This window comes from Entelurus aequoreus, linkage group LG10 (genome assembly GCF_033978785.1).
Source record: "Entelurus aequoreus isolate RoL-2023_Sb linkage group LG10, RoL_Eaeq_v1.1, whole genome shotgun sequence".
NCBI lineage: Eukaryota > Metazoa > Chordata > Actinopteri > Syngnathiformes > Syngnathidae > Entelurus > Entelurus aequoreus.
Genome location: NC_084740.1, coordinates 46,935,609 through 46,960,410, shown reverse-complemented (window position 1 = coordinate 46,960,410; position 24,802 = coordinate 46,935,609). Strand labels below are relative to the sequence as shown.

Below are 24,802 nucleotides of genomic sequence, written 5' to 3'. Positions count from 1 at the left end.
ACTCCGGCGCATACCTTATCATTAAAAACACATTTAATAAAAAAAACGTTATTATGATCTTACCTTTACTTGTAGATGGGTCCATGTGCAGCTGCTTCTGATCAAAGGCAGTCTTTCTCATCTTTCTTCAATTTTAAAAGTCTCTGGAGATATTCCTCTAATTATTACCTCCTGCTTCGATTGAAAGTCCAGTTTAGAAAACGGTTTTATTTTAGATATGTAATCCTCCATGTTAAAAGTGCAAGCAAACAATTGCTGCATGCTTGCTGCTTGTTGTCTTCTTCTGCAGTACCTGTCTCCTGCAGTACTGGTAGTCGCAAGAAGGATCACTAGCGCCCTCTACCACCTGGAGGCGGGAGTCATTTAATGACTCATATTTGACCCGGCGGAAGTGCCAAGCATGCGCTAATTATTTTGCGAAACGAGTTTGACCCGGCTGTAATTCTAGGCAGGCGAATACTATATTCCCGGCGCCAATTCAAGGAAATACGGTATGTGGATATGTTAAGGCCATGTCACGATACACCATATATATGTGGATATGTTTAGGCCATGTCACGATACACCATATATATGTGGATATGTTTAGGCCATGTCACGATACACCATATATATGTGGATATGTTTAGGCCATGTCACGATACACCATATATATGTGGATATGTTTAGTCCATGTCACGATACACCATATATATGTGGATATGTTTAGGCCATGTCACGATACACCATATATATGTGGATATGTTTAGTCCATGTCACGATACACCATATATATGTGGATATGTTTAGGCCATGTCACGATACACCATATATATGTGGATATGTTTAGTCCATGTCACCATACACCATATATATGTGGATATGTTTAGACCATGTCACGATACACCATATATATGTGGATATGTTTAGGCCATGTCACGATACACCATATATATGTGGATATGTTTAGTCCATGTCACCATACACCATATATATGTGGATATGTTTAGGCCATGTCACGATACACCATATATATGTGGATATGTTTAGTCCATGTCACGATACACCATATATATGTGGATATGTTTAGGCCATGTCACGATACACCATATATATGTGGATATGTTTAGTCCATGTCACCATACACCATATATATGTGGATATGTTTAGACCATGTCACGATACACCATATATATGTGGATATGTTAAGGCCATGTCACGATACACCATATATATGTGGATATGTTTAGGCCATGTCACGATACACCATATATATGTGGATATGTTTAGGCCATGTCACGATACACCATATATATGTGGATATGTTTAGGCCATGTCACGATACACCATATATATGTGGATATGTTTAGTCCATGTCACGATACACCATATATATGTGGATATGTTTAGGCCATGTCACGATACACCATATATATGTGGATATGTTTAGTCCATGTCACGATACACCATATATATGTGGATATGTTTAGGCCATGTCACGATACACCATATATATGTGGATATGTTTAGTCCATGTCACCATACACCATATATATGTGGATATGTTTAGACCATGTCACGATACACCATATATATGTGGATATGTTTAGGCCATGTCACGATACACCATATATATGTGGATATGTTTAGGCCATGTCACGATACACCATATATATGTGGATATGTTTAGGCCATGTCACGATACACCATATATATTATATGTGGATATGTTTAGGCCATGTCACGATACACCATATATATGTGGATATGTTTAGGCCAAGGCAGCACGGTGGAAGAGGGGTTAGTGCGTCTGCCTCCCAATACGAAGGTCCTGAGTAGTCGTGAGTTCAATCCCGGCCTCGGGATCTTTCTGTGTGGAGTTTGCAGGTCCTCCCCGTGACTGCGTGGGTTCCCTCCGGGTACTCCGGCTTCCTCCCACCTCCAAAGACATGCACCTGGGGATAGGTTGATTGGCAACACTAAATTGGCCCTAGTGTGTGAATGCGAGTGTGAATGTTGTCTGTCTCTGTGTAGGCCCTGCGATGAGGTGGTGACTTGTCCAGGGTGTACCCCGCCTTCCGCCCGATTGTAGCTGAGATAGGCTCCAGCGCCCCCCCGCTATCCCAAAGGGAATAAGCAGTATTAAATGGATGGATGGATGTTTAGTCCATGTCACGATACACCATATATATGTGGATATGTTTAGGCCATGTCACGATACACCATATATATGTGGATATGTTTAGTCCATGTCACCATACACCATATATATGTGGATATGTTTAGACCATGTCACGATACACCATATATATGTGGATATGTTTAGGCCATGTCACGATACACCATATATATGTGGATATGTTTAGGCCATGTCACGATACACCATATATATTATATGTGGATATGTTTAGGCCATGTCACGATACACCATATATATGTGGATATGTTTAGGCCATGTCACGATACACCATATATATGTGGATATGTTTAGGCCATGTCACGATACACCATATATATTATATGTGGATATGTTTAGGCCATGTCACGATACACCATATATATGTGGATATGTTTAGGCCAAGGCAGCACGGTGGAAGAGGGGTTAGTGCGTCTGCCTCCCAATACGAAGGTCCTGAGTAGTCGTGAGTTCAATCCCGGCCTCGGGATCTTTCTGTGTGGAGTTTGCAGGTCCTCCCCGTGACTGCGTGGGTTCCCTCCGGGTACTCCGGCTTCCTCCCACCTCCAAAGACATGCACCTGGGGATAGGTTGATTGGCAACACTAAATTGGCCCTAGTGTGTGAATGCGAGTGTGAATGTTGTCTGTCTCTGTGTAGGCCCTGCGATGAGGTGGTGACTTGTCCAGGGTGTACCCCGCCTTCCGCCCGATTGTAGCTGAGATAGGCTCCAGCGCCCCCCCGCTATCCCAAAGGGAATAAGCAGTATTAAATGGATGGATGGATGTTTAGTCCATGTCACGATACACCATATATATGTGGATATGTTTAGTCCATGTCACGATACACCATATATATGTGGATATGTTTAGGCCATGTCACGATACACCATATATATGTGGATATGTTTAGGCCATGTCACGATACACCATATATATGTGGATATGTTTAGGCCATGTCACGATACACCATATATATGTGGATATGTTTAGTCCATGTCACGATACACCATATATATGTGGATATTTTAACTTAGCCTTGAATGAACACTTGATGCATATAATCACAGCAGTATGATGATTCTATGTGTCTACATTAAAACATTCTTCTTCATACTGCATTAATATATGCTACTTTGAAACTTTCATGCAGAGAGGGAAATCACAACTAAGTCAATTTAGCAAAAGTTTATTTATTAAACAGTTATTAAGCAGTGGCACAAACATTCATGTCATTTCAAAACAGAAAGTGCAAGATTGTCAGAGACATTTTAAAACAAGCTATTTGTGCACTTTTGTGCATGATGTCACTAAGATGACATATCAAAACAACACTAAATTAAAGTGCACTTTTTGTACAGAACGCCACTACAATAGTTTAAAACAAATAAAGCGCACTTTTGTGCATGATGTCACACAATATTTTTCAATAAGTGTCAAATAAAAATGAGCTGCATAATAGGAAATCAAATAGTGTATGTCCTTCACTATGTGGTAGGTTCCAGCGGACGTTATCTCCTTCTGTTGTTGACTATTTGTTTCATACGGTGTTGATCTGGAAATGGTTGCTTGGGCATTTTGTGGGTGTGGCACTGAACGGAGATGTTGACATGCAGAGTTTCAACTCTTCATTCTTTTGCTGGTGACTTTTTAAATGATGCTACATTAGCAGTGCTGCTACTTTTTGTAGCAACGCTTTTGCCACATACTTGTTCACCATCTACCCGCTTGAAGCCAAACCACCGCCAGACGATGGACTCACTGCTGTTTTTTTGGGCAATTAATTATTCCTTCATTTGTTACCAGATTGGCACCTTCTTTCTCTCGTATTACCACTCGCACCACAGCTAACGTTACCATGCCGCTACCGGTCTGCTCCGTGAGAGCGTATGACGTTGCACACGTGACAGTATGTGACGTATGTAAGAAGGTGCGCTTGTTTTATGTCTCTGTGAGAAGGAGAGACAAGAAAGAGTGAGAAGAGCCGGTAGTGTAATGCCTGCAGCTAAAAGCAACTGTGTGAGAACGTATACTCCAATATCACCATATAGTCATTTTCTATATCGCACAGAGACAAACCCACGATATATCCAGTATATTCCATATATCACCCAGCCCTAATTCTAACTCATAAATGTAAATAAAAGTCCACTTGCAATGGAGCCAATGGGAGGTCCTCTATAAATGATAAATAAATGATAAATGGGTTGTACTTGTATAGCGCTTTTCTACCTTCAAGGTACTCAAAGCGCTTTGACACTATTTCCACATTTACCCATTCACACACACATTCACACACTGATGGCGGGAGCTGCCATGCAAGGCGCTAACCAGCAGCCATCAGAGGCAAAGGGTGAAGTGTCTTGCCCAAGGACACAACGGACGTGACTAGGAAGGTAGAAGGTGGGAATTGAACCCCAGTAACCAGCAACACTCCGATTGCTGGCACAGCCACTCTACCACTTCGCCACGCCGAAGTGGTAGAGTAAAAATATGTCATCCAAAATACACCAACAATACTCCATTTGCATTTTGTGGCTTGAATGTCCACCAAGTGTTAGTTGACTTGACTTGACTTGACTTGACTTGGACTTTATTTGGAACATGCAAGCATACACCATGATACATCACACATGCATGCATACAACATGATACATCACACATGCATGCATACAACATGATACATCACACATGCATGCATACAACATGATACATCACACATGCATGCATACAACATGATGCATCACACATGCATGCATACAACATGATGCATCACACATGCATGCATACAACATGATGCATCACACATGCATGCATACAACATGATGCATCACACATACATGCATACAACATGATGCATCACACATGCATGCATACAACATGATACATCACACATGCATGCATACAACATGATGCATCACACATGCATGTATACAACATGATGCATCACACATGCATGCATACAACATGATGCATCACACATGCATGCATACGACATGATACATCACACATGCATGCATACAACATGATACATCACACATGCATGCATACAACATGATACATCACACATGCATGCATACAACATCATACATCACACATGCATGCATACAACATGATACATCACACATGCATGCATACAACATGATACATCACACATGCATGCATACAACATGATGCATCACACAAGCATGCATACAACATGATGCATCACACATGCATGCATACAACATGATGCATCACACATGCATGCATACAACATGATGCATCACACATGCATGCATACAACATGATACATCACACATGCGTGCATACAACATGATACATCACACATGCGTGCATACAACATGATGCATCACACATGCGTGCATACAACATGATACATCACACATGCGTGCATACAACATGATACATCACACATGCGTGCATACAACATGATACATCACACATGCGTGCATACAACATGATACATCACACATGCGTGCATACAACATGATACATCACACATGCGTGCATACAACATGATACATCACACATGCTTGCATACAACATGATGCATCACACATGCATGCATACAACATGATGCATCACACATGCATGCATACAATATGATGCCTCACACATGCATGCATACAACATGATACATCACACATGCATGCATACAACATGATACATCACACATGCATGCACACAACATGATACATCACACATGCATGCATACAACATGATACATCACAATTTCCAGTTTGTCTATTCAACATGTTGGAAAAGGAGTAGGAAGAAGCAGAGCTTATTTAATCCTACCCCTTTTCTTTTACATAACAGTTGCTAACACTTTTGTTCACTTCCGGTTCTCAATGTATTCACAATATACTCCATAAGTAATCACAGTAAAAATAAACGGGAATGGCGTGGCGAAGTTGGGAGAGTGGCCGTGCCAGCAACCTGAGGGTTACTGGTTCAATCCCCACCTTCTACCATCCTAGTCACGTCCGTTGTGTCCTTGAGCAAGACACTTCACCCTTGCTCCTGATGGGTCCTGGTTAGCGCCTTACATGGCATCTCCCGCCATCAGTGTGTGAATGTGTGTGAATGGGTGAATGTGGAAATAGTGTCAAAGCGCTTTGAGTTTCTTAAAAAGGTAGAAAAGCCCTATACAAGTACAACCCATTTACCATTTAAATAAATAAATCAATAATAATGAGTGAAGTAAGTTATATTTCATATGGTGAGATGAGTAAGATGATGTAGAAAATGAATGATGGATGAAATAAATTGAGAATGTTTATCATGGTTCTTCTTCTTTGTACTTTGTAAACACTTTAAGTGTGAAGAGTTTCTTGAAGTGGATCATATTAGTACATTGTTTGATTGCTTTGCTTCATCCATTCCATCATTTAATTCCACATACTGATATACTGAAAGTCTTAAGTGTTGTACGTGCATACAAATGTTTTAAATTACATTTTTGCTCTAAGATTATATTTCTTCTCTTTTTTGAGAAGAATGGTTGTACATTCTTGGCTAGCAGGTTATAGTTTGCTTTGTGTATCATTTTAGCTGTTTGCAAATTCACTATGTGGTGGAATTTCAGTATTTTTGATTCAATAAATAAAGTGTTTGTATGTTGTCTATATCCAACATGATGTATTATTATAACTGATCTTTTTTGTAACACATTTAATGAATGAAGTGTACTTTTGTACTTATTTCCCATATTTCTACACAATAAGTCAGATATGTAACACTAGTGAGCAGTAGAGAATATGAAGTCATTTTTGGTCTAGAACATGTTTTGCTTTATTCATTATTGACGTGTTTCTTGCTACTTTATGTTGTATATTTTTTACATCACATTTCTAGTTCAATTTATCATCAATTATTATACCTAGAAATGTGGTTTCATTTACTCTTTCAATTTCTATTCTGTCTATTTGTATTTGTGTCTGACTTTCTCTTCTACTGTTACCAAATAGCATTATTTTACTTTTACTGAGATTCAAAGATTGCCAAAGCATCTTTTTAATGTGTTCATTTCTTCTGTTATTATTTGTATTATCTTCTGTGTTCTCTCCTGAACAAAACACTGTTGTATCATCTGCAAATAATACTAACTTTAAATTTTTTATAACTTTACAAATGTCATTTATATTGAATAATGGAGGTCCTAGTATTGATCCCTGAGGTACACCACAGGATATATTTAGTGTTGTAGAAGTGTGTTGGCCTAGCTTCACGTATTGTTTCCTGTTGGTGAAATAACTTCTTATCCAGTTTAAGACCAACCCTCTGATGCCATATCTTTCTAGTTTTTGGATGAAAATATTGTGATTAATTGTGTCAAATGCTTTAGTTAGATCCAACAACACTGCTGCTGCACATTTTTTACTATCTATTGCATTGCTCATTTCTTCTGTCATTTCAATTAAAGCCATCAAAGTTGAAACATTAGCTGTGTATCCATATTGGTTCTCTTCTAGTATTCTACTGTATGTTTGTTTGTGAAACTCTCTAATCTGTTATTGGACACGTTTTCAATGATTTTAGACAACTGTGGAAGTAAAGAAACAGGTCTATAATTTGTAAATTGGTGTTTGTCTCCAGTCCTATAAATTGGTGCAACTTTAGCCATTTTCATTTTGTTTGGGTATTTGAGATGATAGGTTACTAATATGGTAAATGGTTGTACTTATATAGCGCTTTTCTACCCCTTTTTAAGGAGCCCAAAGCGCTTTGACAGTATTTCCACATTCACCCATTCACACACACATTCACACACTGATGGCGGGAGCTGCCATGCAAGGCGCTAACCAGGACCCATCAGGAGCAAGGGTGTCTTGCCCAAGGACACAACAGATGTGACTAGGATGGTAGAAGGTGGGGATTGAACCAGTAACCCTCAGATTGCTGGCACGGCCACTCTCCCAACTTCACCACGCCGTCCCCGTATACATGAATGGTCCTGAGATCTCTTTTATAACCTTTTTTATGGTTTCCATATCAATTCCATTACAATCAGTTGAAGTCTTAGATTACAGGATTATAACTATTTCCTCCTGTGTCACATTACTGAGGAACATGGAGTTGGGATTTGGCTCTATGAATGAAATGAATGAATTAAATAAGTTTATTTCGGCCATATAATCAACCCTCAACCAATAACCATTTTGTGTGACAGTACAGTACAAATTATACATATATAACAATCATACACATTTACACACAAAAAGAAAAGAAAAGAAAAAGCATGACCGAAAAAGGAATAGGCTGAACCCAAGGCTTATATTTGCCTATCCTATACCTTCACTGAAAATAAGATTACCTGGAACATCAACATTAAAAAGAAAAAAAAAAAATCAATGGGATGAAAGTAACCGTTGCTATATTTTATAATTTTCAATTATTTCATCTTTCAATGTTTTCTTAAACCTTAACAAAGAAGTACATGTCTTCAGCTCATCACTGAGCTTGTTCCACCACTTAACTCCTAAAACTGAAATACATCTGTATTTTATATTCGTTCTTGCTTTACATATTTCAAAAACCAATATCCCCCGTAAATTATAGTTTTCTCCTCTTAATTGAAATAACCTAAGAATTCAAGCTGGAAGGCTGTTCTTTACTCGAAACATAATTTCCATTGTTTTTAAAAACACAATATCTGAAAATTTTAACACATTAGAACTTATAAATAATGGATTGGTATGTTCATAGTAGCACGCTTTGTGTATTATTCTAATGACCCTTTTTTGAAGTTTAATTATTGGGTCTACGTTTGTTTTATAAACATTTCCCCAAACTTCAACACAATATGTTAAATATGGAAAAATAAAAGAATAATATAACATATGCAAACATTTCTTATTCAGCATGTGTCTTACTTTATAAAGAATAGCAATGGATTTGGATATTTTTCCCTTTATATATTCAATATGCGCTTTCCAACATAATTTATGATCAATTATTATTCCCAAGAATTTAGTTTCATATACTCTATCAATTTCCACTTGATTTAATTTTAATTTTGCTTCACAGTTTGTCCTTGCACCACTAAACACCATAAACTTAGTTTTCTTATCATTTAATGATAACTTATTAATATCAAACCATTTTTTTACCTGAATCAACTCAACCTCTATTATCCTCAACACTTCCTTCAAGTCTTCTCCTGAACAATATACATTTGTATCATCTGCAAACATAATACATTTACATTTATTACACACTGAACAAATATCATTTAAATATAGTATAAATAACTTAGGTCCCAGTACCGAGCCTTGTGGCACCCCACAAGTTACTCTTCTTGGCTGTGATTTAGTCTTATTAATTTCCACATATTGAGATCTATTGCTTAAATAACTATTTAACCACTGTTGTGAAACACCTCTTATGCCATAGTTTTACCATTTTTGCAGAAGTAAGGAATGATGGATTGTGTCAAAAGCTTTACATAAGTCAATAAATACTCCAACGGTGTGTTGCTTCTTTTCTATTGCTGTAGCTAAGTTTTCTACAAAGTCCATCACTGCTAGGGATGTAGATCGATTACTCCTGAAGCCATACTGATGATCATTCAGAAGCTCATGTTTGTCAATGAACTTATCAAGTCTATTTACAAATAATTTCTCAAGAATTTTTGCAAATTGAGGTAGTAGAGACACAGGTCTATAATTTGAGACCATGTGTTTATCACTATTTTTATAAATTGGAATAACTTTAGCAATTTTCATTTTGTCAGGAAAAGTTCCAGTTGATAAAGATGTATTACATATATAAGTAAACGGCTTCAGGACACAATCCACCACTTCTTTAACAAGTGACATATCCACGTTGTTACCATCGACAGATTTTTTTGTTTTTAAACTTTCTGACCACTTCTAACACATCACTTTCACAAACTCCACCAAGAAACATTGAATTTTTAATGTCAGATACACGCTTTAACTTTTTCTCATCATTCAGATTAAAATTAATATTTTTTGCCAAATTTGGGCCAACATTCACAAAAAACTTATTGAATTCCTCAGCTATTTCTTCTATATTTTCAATAATTGAGTTGTTATCTTTTATCAGATAAGCTGTAAAATCCTTTTTGCTAGATTTTTTAATCATAGTATTAAGCACATTCCAGGTTTCAATGATATTATTTTTATGTTTATGCAGCAATTGTTCATAATAGTTTTTTTGTTGCAGCCTCATGATACATGTCAATATGTTTTTATACTTTTTATATTTGTCCTCATTTTCTGTTTGATGCTCAATAAATTCCTTGTAAAGCCTTTTTTTTTTTTTTTTTTACAGGCTTTTACTAAACCCCCTGTTATCCATGGTTTCTCCCTCTTTTTAGTATTTTGCTTATATTCTCTCAATGGACAATGACGGTCATAAAGTGTCAGAAATATATCCAGGAATGTATCGTATGCTTCATTAGTATCCTCCACAAAAACATTTTGCCAATCCTGATTTAAAAGATTAGCCTTGAATGCCTTAACTGCTTCTGGTGATTTTATTCTAACAAAGTTATTTATTTGTCCTTTTGTTTGTAAGTTTTGCTCCTTGTTCATTTGAATCACTGTAAAGACAGGCAAGTGATCACTTACATCAGTCACTAAGAGTCCACTTTTTCTATTCCCATCAAATACATTTATAAAAATATTGTCAATCAGTGTTAAGCTGTCCTTTGTTATTCTGCTAGGTTTTACAATTAGTGGAAAGAAACCCAAGCTAAACATTAGATTAACAAAATCAGTGGTTTTCATGTGATCATTAAATTTCAACAAATCAATGTTGAAGTCACCACAAATCAAGATCACCTTATCATTATGTCTTTCATATAACTCAAACATTTTCTTATTAAATTGATCAATGCATGATCCTGGAGTTCTATAAATACAACTAATTAATATGTTTTTGGATCATTCAACACTGATTTCAATAGTTACACATTCCATCAGATTGTCAATAGCAGTTGTCATGTCAGCAATCAGCCTACATTTGAGAGAGGACATCACAAACAATACAACACCTCCTCCCCTTTTGTTCATCCTGTTTTGCCAAAACATTTCATATCCCTCTAATCCATCCAGTAATTCCTTACTATCACTCAACCAAGTCTCTGAAATTGCTATTATTGTAAACCTTTGCTGTATTTGTTTAAGATACTCTTTAATTTTGGAAAAGTTACTGTAAAGACTCCTGCTGTTGAAATGAATCACAGAAAAGCCTTCCATTTTAACATTTGAATTAAACTGTTCGTCAGTGTAATACTCACAGTCCACATTAGAGTCCTGATAGAAGTGAATATCTGGCTCAATGTTATTTTCTAACTCATAGCATTTATAATCATGATAGTCAAAAGACTTGAATTTTGTGCAGCTCATTTGTTCTTTCATCATGTTGGTTATCCACACTGTTTCTCTGCACACTGTACACACTGTACATTGTACACACTGTTTCTCTGCACACAGTACACAATAAACAAGGAACATTTCCCCACTATTCCACTTGTTTATCATCATCATCTTTTTCATTGATATTGTTCAAGTTCCTTCAAGTCTCTGACCACTAATACCCTTGCTTGTTCTGGTGGACCATTCAATCTAATCATTACTTTACAGTTCCTTGTCCATGTGTCCTGGATTCGCTTTCCCTTTTTCAAGATCCTGGCTTGTCTTGCAATTTCTGCGTTTCTCTTTGTGAGATGCTCATTTACATATTCTCCTGTGCCTTTCAAATTTTTTCCCAGCTTAAGCATTTCAATTTTATGTTTTCTACTCACAAAACGGATGATGATGTTGGATCTGTTGTTTTGTTTCAGTGGAATGGTGTGGCATGCAGCTATACTTGAACTGCATACAGGAATTCCTTTGTTATTGAAGAACTTGATGACTTGCTGCTCAAGCGTGTGCAGTTCACCTCTTGGTGCACCTTCTCCCTCCTTGTCACCTGCTGTGATCCTTGCATAGGAGCGGTGGCTGGTCTCAAGCCCAGAAATCACCAGGTCATCCATCCTCGAGTACTGCTCTAGATTGTCCACTCTTCTTCCAAGTTCTTCAATCTTCTTGTCTTTGTCTTTGATAATTGCCTTCAGCTGCTTAATTTCATCAATTAAGTCCAGGAGGCCCGTTTGCTGTTTTGCTACTTTACTCAGTTCCTCTGACATGAAATTCAGAGACTTTTTCACCTCCTCCATTTCTTCTGCTAATTTCTTAGTCGCCATTGTTTAGTGAGGAAAAGTACTTTTAGAATCCAGTTGATCTTTCAAAATACTTTCTGTTTCCAGGCAATCCAGTATTGATGGCGTGTCAGTGCATTGAAGCACATGTCATCAAAAAGTCTCCAACAAGTCCAAAATCACAAAAATGATCCGGCAGTTTGATGTTTATCTTCCTTATAAACATGAAGATGTTGCTCTGCTGGATGGATGTCAACTTATTTTCAAGCTTTTTCATGAACTGTTGGAGCTGTGTCACCCAGTGCATCTAGCCGGCAGCCATCTTGAAACTCCAGTGCCACAGTATGTATATCTATGGTATCATTATAGTCCTCAATTGAAACTGGGTCTGGAATCTTATGTGTGTAAATGTGTATGATTGTTAAATATGTATCATCTGTACTGTTAAACTGGTCACACAGAATGGTTGATGGTTGATTATATGATGGAAATAAACTTATTTCATTAAAATAAACATATGGGACGCAGGTTGTCTTACGTCAGCACCAGAAGTGGTAAAATCAGCTGCTCACCTGGCAGGTTTTTTGGGGATGAATAGGGAAGACCTTCTTTAGCTGCCGACTTGTTTTCTCATATATTGCTGCCTTTGCACCTGTCAATGTTCACTTTTGTATGCACATTAAATCAACAACAAATCTTGACTTTGGAGCAATGTTCACAGACTCTAGTATTTGTCTCTCTATTAGATGTAACAGTGCCTACCTCTTTAGGACCACCCTTTCTAGATATATAAAGATGTGTATTTACAACATTAATATATACATTATAAAAAAAGGTAAGCTTTTAGTTACTTTTAATACGTTTTGTTTTAAATGTTTTGTTTGTATTTGGTTTTTAATCTTCATTATTTACTTCAAGTTATTACAGTATGTCTCTATATACATATTTATTTGATACATTTTGGCCAAAGGAGGCACATTTCAATTTCTTACTCACACTTGTTATTACATATGTTGGCCAGAGGGGGGTGAATAGGGAAGTCCTTCTTTAGTTCTCACACCTCTTCATATGGAAGATACTTTTCCTTCTTCATGTCTCAAGAACACACACACACACACACACACACACACACATACACACACACGTTATTGTATGTGTGACCTTCTTGACAACCTTTGAAAAATGGCTACCTCTTTAGGACCAGCATTTTTAAATATATAAAGATTTATATTTACAGCATTAATAATATATACATACTATGCAAATATAAAAAAGGTATTTTTTTTAGTAAATTTGTTTTGGATTTAGTTTTTTGTAATTGGTTTTCAATCTTCAATATTTACTTATTTAAGTTATTACGCTTTCTCTCTCTCTATATCTATCCATCTATCCATCCATCTATGCATCTATCTATCTATCTATATATCTATCTATCTATCTATCTATCTATCTATCTATCTATCTATCTATATATATATATATATATATATATATATATATATATATATATATATATATATATATATATATATATATATATATATGTGTATGTATGTATGTATGTATATAATATATATATATATATATATATATATATATATATATATATATACATATATATACACATGTGTGTGTGTGTGTGTGTGTGTATATATATGTATATATGTATATATATATATATATATATATATATATATATATATATATATATATATATATATATATATACAGTGTTTCCCATAAACTGCCAAGATACCTGTGGCGGTGGGTGCGTGGCTATGGGCGTGGTCACCATGACACCATCGAGTAATTTGCATAATTTACTACAATAATATAATTTTCTCTAGAAAGGCTCAAAAAATGTATACTTACTAATTAATAATAACAGTTCTGTCACAATGGAGGGGTGCGCTTGCTGCGCGGTTGTTCTTCCAATGCAAAAAATGGACGGCTCCGGACGACAGGCGTAAGGTAAGAAATGATTTATTTCTCATAAATCACCGAACTACCAAAAAAGCAGGCAAACAACAAAAAAGGCAAACGTGCCTAACAAACGTAAAGTTAGTATTAGCATAGGTTCTGGCATGGAACAAAAACTTACTTGTCAAAGGTGTGACGCAAACACACGAAAGCAGGATGAGTGACTGGCAAAGGCAACATAAATAATGCCTCTGATTAGCGCTCGGGAAGCAGGTGAGCGGGCGAGCACTAATCAGAGACAGGTGCACACAAAGAGTGACCATGACAACCAAAACAAACTCACAGGAGCACAACCAAGAACTAAAGCAATCCAAAACTAACAGAAAATAACTAAACAAATATGATCCGGACCACGGATCATGAAAGAATCCCCTCCTCAAGGACAGATACAAGATGTCCAAAACTAAAAACAAGCAGGGCCAAAAGTCACGGGAGGGCGGAGGGAGGACTTGGCGGTGGGTCGCCAGGCCAAGTGTCCCCGAATCCACCGAGGCAAAGTCAAGTGGCGGCGGCGAGTGGAACGCCGCTGCAACAGGCGAGGCGGGCGACCTGGGAATGGCCACATTCGTGGCCGACGGGGAGGTGGGCGCACTTGGCGAGGCGGAAAGTCAGGCGTGGTAGCAGGTGCAGGCGGCGAGTCAGGCGTGGTAGCAGGTACCGCCGGCGAAGCTTGACGTGGTGCCGGCACAGGTACAAGTGTCTGGCGTGGTACAGGTGTCTGGCGTGGTACAGGTGTCTGGCGTGGTGCAGGTACAAGTGTCTGGCGTGGTGCAGGTACAGGTGTCTGGCGTGGTGCAGGAACTGGTATCTGGCGAGGAGCAGGAACTGGTGTCTGTCGAGGAGCAGGAACTGGTGTCTGGCGAGGAGCAGGAACTGGAGTCTGGCGAGGAGCAGGAACTGGTGTCTGGCGAGGAGCAGGAACTAGTGTCTGGCGAGGAGCAGGAACTGGAGTCTGGCGAGGAGCAGGAACTGGTGTCTGGCGAGGAGCAGGAACTGGTGTCTGGCGAGGAGCGGGAACTGGAACTGGAGATGGTGACGTTTGCAAGCCCACCGGAGATGATGGTGGCGTCTGCAGGCCCACCGGGGCTGAGGTTAGCCATGAGCATGGCGGAAGCGGTCTATCTGGGGGTTGCGGCCTGGCATGCCGAAAGACTGGTGGTGGCGGCCGGGATGGAGGTTGCTGCCTGGTTGGGCGCAGCTGAGCCACCCCACCAGCACAGCTCCCGGCCCCAGCCCCCCCTCAAGAGGCGGATACCAGACGCGCTCCTTGCGGTCAGGAACAGTCTTTAAGGGTGGGTCAGGAGGGGGGTAGAAGCCTCCCCTTTAAATTGTCCAAATTGTCTTTTTGTATTCCCCACCTGATTTTGCGTGGGTGGACAAAAAGAAAATGTCCGTGACTTGGGCGGGGCTTGAATTTTCGAGGGCGAAACAGAATTCGGAAAAAAAAGCAGGGAAGCAGGTGAGCGGGCGAGCACTAATCAGAGACAGGTGCACACAAAGAGTGACCATGACAACCAAAACAAACTCACAGGAGCACAACCAAGAACTAAAGCAGTCCAAAACTAACAGAAAATAACTAAACAAACATGATCCAGACCACGGATCATGACAAGTTTGGTTTTAAACGTCCATCCATCCATCCATCCATTTTACAATATAATTACAACACTTTATGTACATATTTATATACAGATTTGAACAATAAGTTATTCACTGAAATATATTTATTAATTGTGGTTCTTACAAAAAATATATCTTATAAAATATAAAAGCTAAAATGTCTCTTAAAGCTCTGCCCCTTTAATTAGTGCATACTAAATAATTTAACTTTAGCCTACTACTACAACCATATTATTTACCAGCAACATAAAGTGAAACAGAGGCAGAGGTGTCCTGCCACAGTCAGTAACAAATAAACAGAAAACAGTAGTGGTCAAATACAAATAAGGCAACAAGAGAAGTATCCTACACTTCTCTTTTGTAAAGTAAATCTGAACAGCCTATATGGGCATCTACATCTACTATATGATTTGCCTGAGAAGCTGGACAGGACAACTGGGAGTCCATATTGGTTCTCCACCAGCGTCCCACTTTTGTTATAAATAAATCTAATCGGCTATTGAATAGTTTTTCCATGATTTTGTAGAATGGTGGAAGTAATGAAACTGGTGTGTAGTTAGTAAACTGGTGTATGTCTCCATTCTTATAAATTGGTACGACTTTTGCAATTTTCATTTTGTCAGGGAATTTGCCGGTTAGAAATGATACGTTGCTGATATATGTCAGAGGTTCTGAAATGTCTTCTATAACCTTTTTTATGGTTACCATATCTATTCCATGACAGTCGCTTGAGGTCTTGGATTTACAATGTTTTACAATTTGGATTATTTCTTCTTTTGTCACGTTCTTAAGAAACATGGAATTGGGATTTCTGTCTATGAGCTCACTCAAGTCCTTAACTGATCCATCATCTGCATTTGGAAATCGTTCTTCCACATTTTTAACAAAGTCATCATTAAAACGTTCAACTATTTGGTTCATATTGTCATTTTTTGTATTTCCATGTAGAAAGTACTGGGGGTAATCTTTCTTAGCAGCATTTTTAATGATGCTATTTAGGATGTTGCTCTCATGTTGTTTCTGTTCTTCTTTAATAATTGTCTGTAGTATTCCTTCTTACATGTTCCTAGTATACCAATTAGCTTGTTTTTATATTTCTTATACTTATTTTCTGCCTCTATAGATGTCTGTGTTATTAATATTCCATATAATGTTTTTGTGACAAGCATTTTTCAGTCCTTTTGTCATCCATGGTTGGTTGTTTTTCTTTTGCTTCTTACTAACTTCTTTCTATGGACAACATAAACATTGAAATTATACATGTGGGCCTATATATATATATATATATATATATATATATATATATATATATATATATATATATATATATATATATATATATATATATATAAATAAATGCTGTTAAATGTAGCTTTGATGTGGCAAGCTACTTTTGCAGTGTAGCTTGTAGTGTAGCGTGCTACAATTCTCTGAGGATAGCTTAGCTACATTTAATTGAGAGTACACTGTATTTTCTTGAATTGGCGCTGGGAATATAGTATTCGCATGCCTCGAATTACAGCCGGGTCAAACTCGTTTCGCAAAATAATTAGCGCATGCTTGGCACTTCTGCCGGGTCAAATATGAGTCATTAAATGACTCCCGCCTCCTGGTGGTAGAGGGCGCTAGTGATCCTTCTTGCGACTACTGGTACTGCAGAAGACCGGTGCTGCAGAAGAAGACAACACGCAGCAAGAATGCGCAGCCATTGTTTGCTTGAACTTTTAACATGGAGGATTACATATCTAAAATAAAACAGTTTTCTAAACTGGCCCTTCAATCGAAGCAGGAGGTAATACTTAATAGGAAGATCTCCATCGAGACAAAGAGACTTTTAAAATTGAAGAAAGATAAGGAAGACTTCTATATCGATGCTTTTCTTCAAAAGGAGCTGGCATGGTCTCATTTATACCTAAAGGTAAGACAATAATAATATTGTTTTTATTAAATGTGCTTTTCATGATAAGGTAAGCGCCGGAGTGAGAAAAGCTTTTAAAATAATTAGCGCATGCTTGGCCATCCCGCAGGCTTCTGGTAAGCGCCGGAGTGACAGGAGGTTTTAAATTAATTAGCGCCCCGGCGGCTATTCAAGGAAATACAGTAACTTGTAGCTTAGCTTACTACATTGTCCAGGTAGCTTGCCCATCACTGTCTATTTGGCCTAGCTCACATGTCAATAGTTTGAATACTGCAAACTTCAATACAGTAACACCTCATTTGTTCTGCAGACGTCCAGCGGGTGTCAGCGGGGAGTCATGAAGAGGAGTGGCACACCAGTGTGGGACAGAAGGAGCTACAGGCCCCCTCCCACATTAAAGAGGAGCAGCTTCATGATGAAGATGAAGCTCAGTCCTTACAGCTTCATCACAGTCAAAGTGGGGAGAACAGAGGGGCGGAGCTTGTAAGTCAACACATCACAGAAGCTGATGGAGAGCATTGTGAAGATATAAAGTCAGAACCAGACAGCATCTTTGCTCCACTGTCAGACATGGACCACATGATGTCACACTCTTCTGATCACAGTGACCACATCCAAAAACCTTTGGAGAGTAAAAATGACTCTAAAGGTGATACGAGACATCACACTAACAACAAACACTTTGACTGCTCTGATTGTGGGAAATCATTTAGACATAACAGTTATTTTATAAGACACATGAGAATACATACTGGAGAGAAACCTTTTACTTGCTCAGTTTGTAAGAAGAGTTTCTCCACAAAGCAAAGCATGACCATACACATGAGAACACACACTGGAGAGAAACCTTTTATTTGCTCTGTTTGTAAGAAGAGTTTCTCCACAAAGGGTGATATAACCACACACATGAGAATACACACTGGAGAGAAACCTTTTACTTGCTCTGTTTGTAAGAAGAGTTTCTCCCAAAAGCCAAATATGACCAAACACATGAGAACACACACTGGAGAGAAACCATTTTTGTTGCACTGTGTGTGATAAGATGTTCAGGTTTAAGTATAAGGTCAGTAAACAGAAGTGTGTAACAGTCATGGAAGCTGCAGGGATGTAAAAACACTTAAACAGGGATTGTGCTAAATGTAGTTTAAAAACACAGCATGTTTAATAAGAATGTATATTTGATGTTGTATGTAGTGCTTCTCATCTTCTAGTCTTATATGTTGTCCTGTAATTACTGTTTAAAGGCCTACTGAAAGCCACTACTAGCGACCACGCAGTCTGATAGTTTATATATCAATGATGAAATCTTAACATTGCAACACATGCCAATACGGCCGGGTTAACATATAAAGTGCAATTTTAAATTTCCCGCCACACTTCCGGTTGAAGACGTTTTATTATGCTGACGTATGCGTGTGACGTCACGAGGGCAAGGGAAGTATTCGGAGACCATAGAATCCAATACAAATAGCTCTGTTTTCATTTCATAATTCCACAGTATTCTGGACATCTGTGTTGGTGAATCTTTTGCAATTTGTTTAATGAACAATGGAGGCTGCAAAGAAGAACGTTGTAGGTGGGATCGGTGAATTAGCGGCTGGCTGTAGCAACACAACAAGGACTACTTACTTGGATAGCAGACGCCTAGCCGATGCTAGCCGCCAACCCCACGGATGATCGGGTGAAGTCCTTAGTCGCGCCGTCGATCGCTGGAACGCAGGTGAGCACGGGTGTTGATGAGCAGATGAGGGCTGGCTGGAGTAGGTGGATAGCTAATGTTTTTATCATAGCTCTGTGAGGTCCGGTTGCTAAGTTAGCTTCAGCGTCGTTAGCAAAAGCATTGTTAAGCTTTGCCAGGCTGGGAATTATTAACCGTGTAGTTACATGTACATGGTTTAATAGTATTGTTGATCTTCTGTCTATCCTTCCAGTCAGGGGTTTATTTATTTTGTTTCTATCTGCATTTGAGAACGATGCTATCACGTTAGCTCAGTAGCTAAGTGTGTCACCGATGTATTGTCGTGGAGATAAAAGTCACTTTGAATGTCCATTTCGCGTGCTCGACTCCCATTTTCAAGAGGATATAGTATCCGAGGTGGTTTAAAATACAAATCCGTGATCCACAATAGAAAAAGGAGAGAGTGTGGAATCCAATGAGCCAGCTTGTACCTAAGTTACGGTCAGAGCGAAAAAAGATACGTCCTTCACTGCCTCTCTAGTGATTCACTCTAGCGTAACTCATCCACGAATCTTTCATCCTCGCTCAAATTAATGGGGTAATCGTCGCTTTGTCGCTCCGAATCTCTCTCGCTCCATTGTAAACAAAGGGGAATTGTGAGGAATATTACCTCCTGTGACGTCACGCTACTTCCGGTACAGGCAAGGCTTTTTTATCAGCGAGCAAAAGTTGCGAACTTTATCGTGGATTTTCTCTACTAAATCCTTTCAGCAAAAATATGGCAATATCGCGAAATGATCAAGTATGACACATAGAATGGATCTGCTATTCCCGTTTAAATAAAAACAAATCATTTCAGTAGGCCTTTAAGTTGTGTGCATGTATTGAATATTATATATGTAGCTACAATTTTATTCTATTTTGTCATTGTTAAAGAGAGGACATCTTATTATTTTCATTTGTTTTTTTTCCACACATTTTTCCATTGCATTTTATTGATGTTATTATCCAATTAATAGTATGAATGAATAAAATGGTTAACAAAATGTGGACTCTGGTAGATTAGCAGCATTGTTACATCATGGATGTAAACTACTGCAAAACATCAACAAAGAAGAAAAATGCTGAAGTTAGCAACACATCACTGAACTTTAGAGCCATCGTGAGTGGAGTTGCTTGTTTTTATTGCTGCATTTGTACTTATTTCACCTCACATCTTCACTTTTAATCCTAAAGCCCTGAGATCGGTAGGTTGGAGTTCAAATCCCAGCCGAGTCATACCAAAGACTATTAAAATGGGACCCATTACCTCCCTGCTTGGCACTCAGCATCAAGGGTTGGATTTGGGGGTTAAATCACCAAAAAGATTCCCCGGGCGCGGTAACGCTGCTGCCCACTGCTCCCCAAGGGGATGGGTCAAATGCAGAGGACAAATTTCACCACATCTAGTGTGTGTGTGACAATCATTGGTACTTTAATCTTAATCTTAATCTTAAAGTCTTCTTCAAATATATTGTTGTAGGCTTCTAACATTTATGTTTCTGATGTGTGTGTAGTCTGTGGAAAGGGTTCACTTGCACAGATACGTCATCATCATCATCATCATCATCATCATCATCAGGCATTAACGGTCCACTACTGGGCAAAACCTTAGCAATAAAGGCCTACTGAAATGATTTTTTTTTATTTAAACGGGGATAGCAGATCCATTCTATGTGTCATACTTGATCATTTCGCGATATTGCCATATTTTTGCTGAAAGGATTTAGTAGAGAACATCGACGATAAAGTTTGCAACTTTTGCTGGCTGATAAAAAAAAAAGCCTTGCCTGACCAGGAAGTAGCGTGACGTCACAGGAGGAAGGACTTCTCACATTTCCCCATTGTTTACACCAGCAGCAAGAGCTATTCGGACCGAGAAAGCGACGATTACCCCATTAATTTGAGCCAGGATGAAAGATTCATGAGAGTGAAGGACTAGAGTGCAGTGCAGGACGTATCTTTTTTCGCTCTGACCGTAACTTAGGTACAAGGGTTCATTGGATTCCACACTTTCTCCTTTTTCTATTGTGGATCACGGATTTGTATTTTAAACCACCTCGGATACTATATCCTCTTGAAAATGAGAGTCGAGAACTCGAAATGGACATTCACAGTGACTTTTATCTCCACGAAAATACATCGACAAAACACTTTAGCTACAGAGCTAACGTGATAGCATTGTGCTTAAATGCAGATAAAAACAAAATAAATAAATCCCTGACTGGAAGGATAGACAGAAGATCAACAATACTACTATCAGGAGACACTGAACCAAACACTGGACATGTAACCACACCTTTAATGCTGTCCAGCCTGGCGAAGCCTAGCTATGCTGTTGCTAATGACGCCATTGAAGCTAACTTAGCTACGGTACCTCGACAGAGCTATGCTAAAAGCATTAGCTCTCCACCTACGCCAGCCCTCATCTGCTCATCAACACCCGTGCTCACCTGCGTTGCAGCGATCGACGGAGCGACGAAGGACTTCACCACGATCATCGGTGCGGTCGGCGGCTAGCGTCGGATAGCGCGTCTGCTATCCAACTCAAAGTTCTCCTGGTTGTGTTGCTGCAGCCAGCCGCTAATACACCGATCCCACCTACAGCTTTCTTCTTTGCAGTCTCCATTGTTCATTAAACAAATTGCAAAAGATTCACCAACACAGATGTCCAGAATACTGTGGATGATGAAAACAGACCTGTTTGTATTGGGACACAATGATGTCCCAATACTTCCGTTCAATCTGTGACGTCACACGCATACGTCATACATACATAGACGTTTTCAACCGGATATTTCCCAGGAAATTTAAAATGTCACTTTATAAGTTAACCCGGCCGTATTGGCATGTGTTGCAATGTTAAGATTTCATCATTGATATATAAACTATCAGACTGTATGGTCGCTAGTAGTGGCTTTCAGTAGGCCTTTAACATAGACTGATACTGATACTGTGTAATCATTTATTTGTCCTAACATTATTTTGGGATATAAATTGATGTCCCCCCAATGTTAAACTCATTTCTACGCTCACTGTGTGAAGACTGGAGGTTAATAAAGTCAAAACATTTAGCACAAATGATGTGTATATATGTTAGCCAATAACAAGTCCGTCTGTAAGGCACACATACACATTTATTCAACATCGTTATGATGTAACATGGAAGATGCTAACGTTAAGCTAACTAGCGAGGTGATGCTGTGAAGAGCTGCTCCGCAAAGTTGGCATACAACCAAAAATTACTTTACAATATTATTAATGTTCACTTGCAATGTATTTATTTGGAACATGTCAAAACTTTACAAGCACAACTTTTGCTCAAGTGATCAAGCGTCCAACATGAGTGGAAGAAGCAGAGCTTGTCTGGTCCCCCCCAGTGGAAAAACTAAATGATGTGTTCACTTCATTTATTTATATGTCACATTTAAAACAACCTTAGTTGTCCAAAGTGCTGTACAGACATAAGACATAAGGTGCACATAGTGTCACATTAACATGGTAACATAGGAGGATGAATACAATACAATACTAAAATACCAAAGTGCTGTACAGACATAAGACATAAGGTGCACATAGTGTCACATTAACATGGTAACATAGGAGGATGAATACAATACAATAGTAAAATACCAAAGTGCTGTACAGACATAAGACATAAGGTGCACATAGTGTCACATTAATGTGACGACCGGGTCGCATCGTGGTGCGAGGTGTTCTCCCAAGGATGCAGACGGGCTCGGACACAGCTTGCAGGTAGGAAAATGATTTATTTTAGAACTAAATCAGACAAGAGAAAAACAAAAACGACTAGCATGGGAGCTAGCAAGCAAAATAATCTAGCATGAGAGCTAGCAGGAAGCAAAGTGGTCATCAGCTGTTGCATGAGAACAAACTAGGAAGCCAGGCAGAATGCTGCCCGGGCGAAGACTAAATAGCCCTCTGATTAGCGCTCGGGCAACAGGTGCGCGTCCCGAAACGCTAACCAGAGGCAGGTGAGCAAAATCTGCCGTCATGGCAACAGAAACAAAACACACGTGACACTAAACTGTAACCAAAACGTGATCCGAGCAGCGGATCCTAACAGTACCCCCCCCTAAAAGGACAGATTCCAGATGTCCCTTGAAAACAAAAAAAAACAACTGGAACCCAAAAAAAAAAAGGCAATAGTTCACGAGTCAAGGGCGGGCGGGGGGGTGACTTGGTGGTGGGTCGCCAGGCCACGTGTCCCCGAATCCACCGGGGAAGGGTCAGGTGGCGGCGGCGAATGGAACGCCGCCGCCGCTGGCGAGGCGGGCGAGGCGGGCGACCACGGTAAGGCCACATTCGTGGCCGCCGAGAAGGTGGGCGTGAGTGGCGCCAGAATCTCAGCAGCCTCTGAGTCCTCGAGGGCTGCATGCGGGGACCTGCTTTCCGCTTGCGCCGCCGGACCACTCGAGGTCGCTGAGATGTCGCCGTGGGAGTCGCTGTCGTGGCAGCCGGAGTCGCTGTCGTGGCAGCCGGAGTCGCTGTCGTGGCAGCCGGAGTCGCTGTCGTGGCAGCCGGAGTCGCTGTCGTGGCAGCCGGAGTCGCTGTCGTGGCAGCCGGAGTCGCTGTCGTGGCAGCCGGAGTCGCTGTCGTGGCAGCAGGAGTCGCTGTCGTGGCAGCAGGAGTCGCTGTCGTGGCAGCAGGAGTCGCTGTCGTGGCAGCAGGAGTCGCTGTCGTGGCAGCCGGAGTCGCTGTCGTGGCAGCCGGAGTCGCTGTCGTGGCAGCCGGAGTCGCTGGTGCGAGAACCAGCCGTGGTGCAGGTACTGGTGCGAGAACCAGCCGTGGTGCAGGTACTGGTGCGAGAACCAGCCGTGGTGCAGGTACTGGTGCGAGAACCAGCCGTGGTGCAGGTACTGGTGCGAGAACCAGCCGTGGTGCAGGTACTGGTGCGAGAACCAGCCGTGGTGCAGGTACTGGTGCGGGAACCAGCCGAGGTGCAGGTACTGGTGCGGGAACCAGCCGAGGTGCAGGTACTGGTGCGGGAACCAGCCGAGGTGCAGGTACTGGTGTGGGAACCAGCCGAGGTGCAGGTACTGGTGCGGGAACCAGCCGAGGTGCAGGTACTGGTGCGGGAACCAGCCGAGGTGCCGGTACTGGTGTGGGAACCAGCCGAGGTGCAGGTACTGGTGTGGGAACCAGCCGAGGTGCAGGTACTGGTGTGGGAACCAGCCGAGGTGCAGGTACTGGTGTGGGAACCAGCCGAGGTGCAGGTA

At 40.0% G+C, this 24,802-nt stretch overlaps 1 protein-coding gene across 2 annotated transcripts in view; it reads left to right on the top strand.

Moving 5' to 3' along the window:
- The window catches only part of LOC133658699 (zinc finger protein 25-like), a 196,459-nt gene that overhangs the window by 6,250 nt on the left and 165,407 nt on the right, over window positions 1-24,802 (top strand). The gene's annotated exons all lie outside the window — the stretch shown is intronic.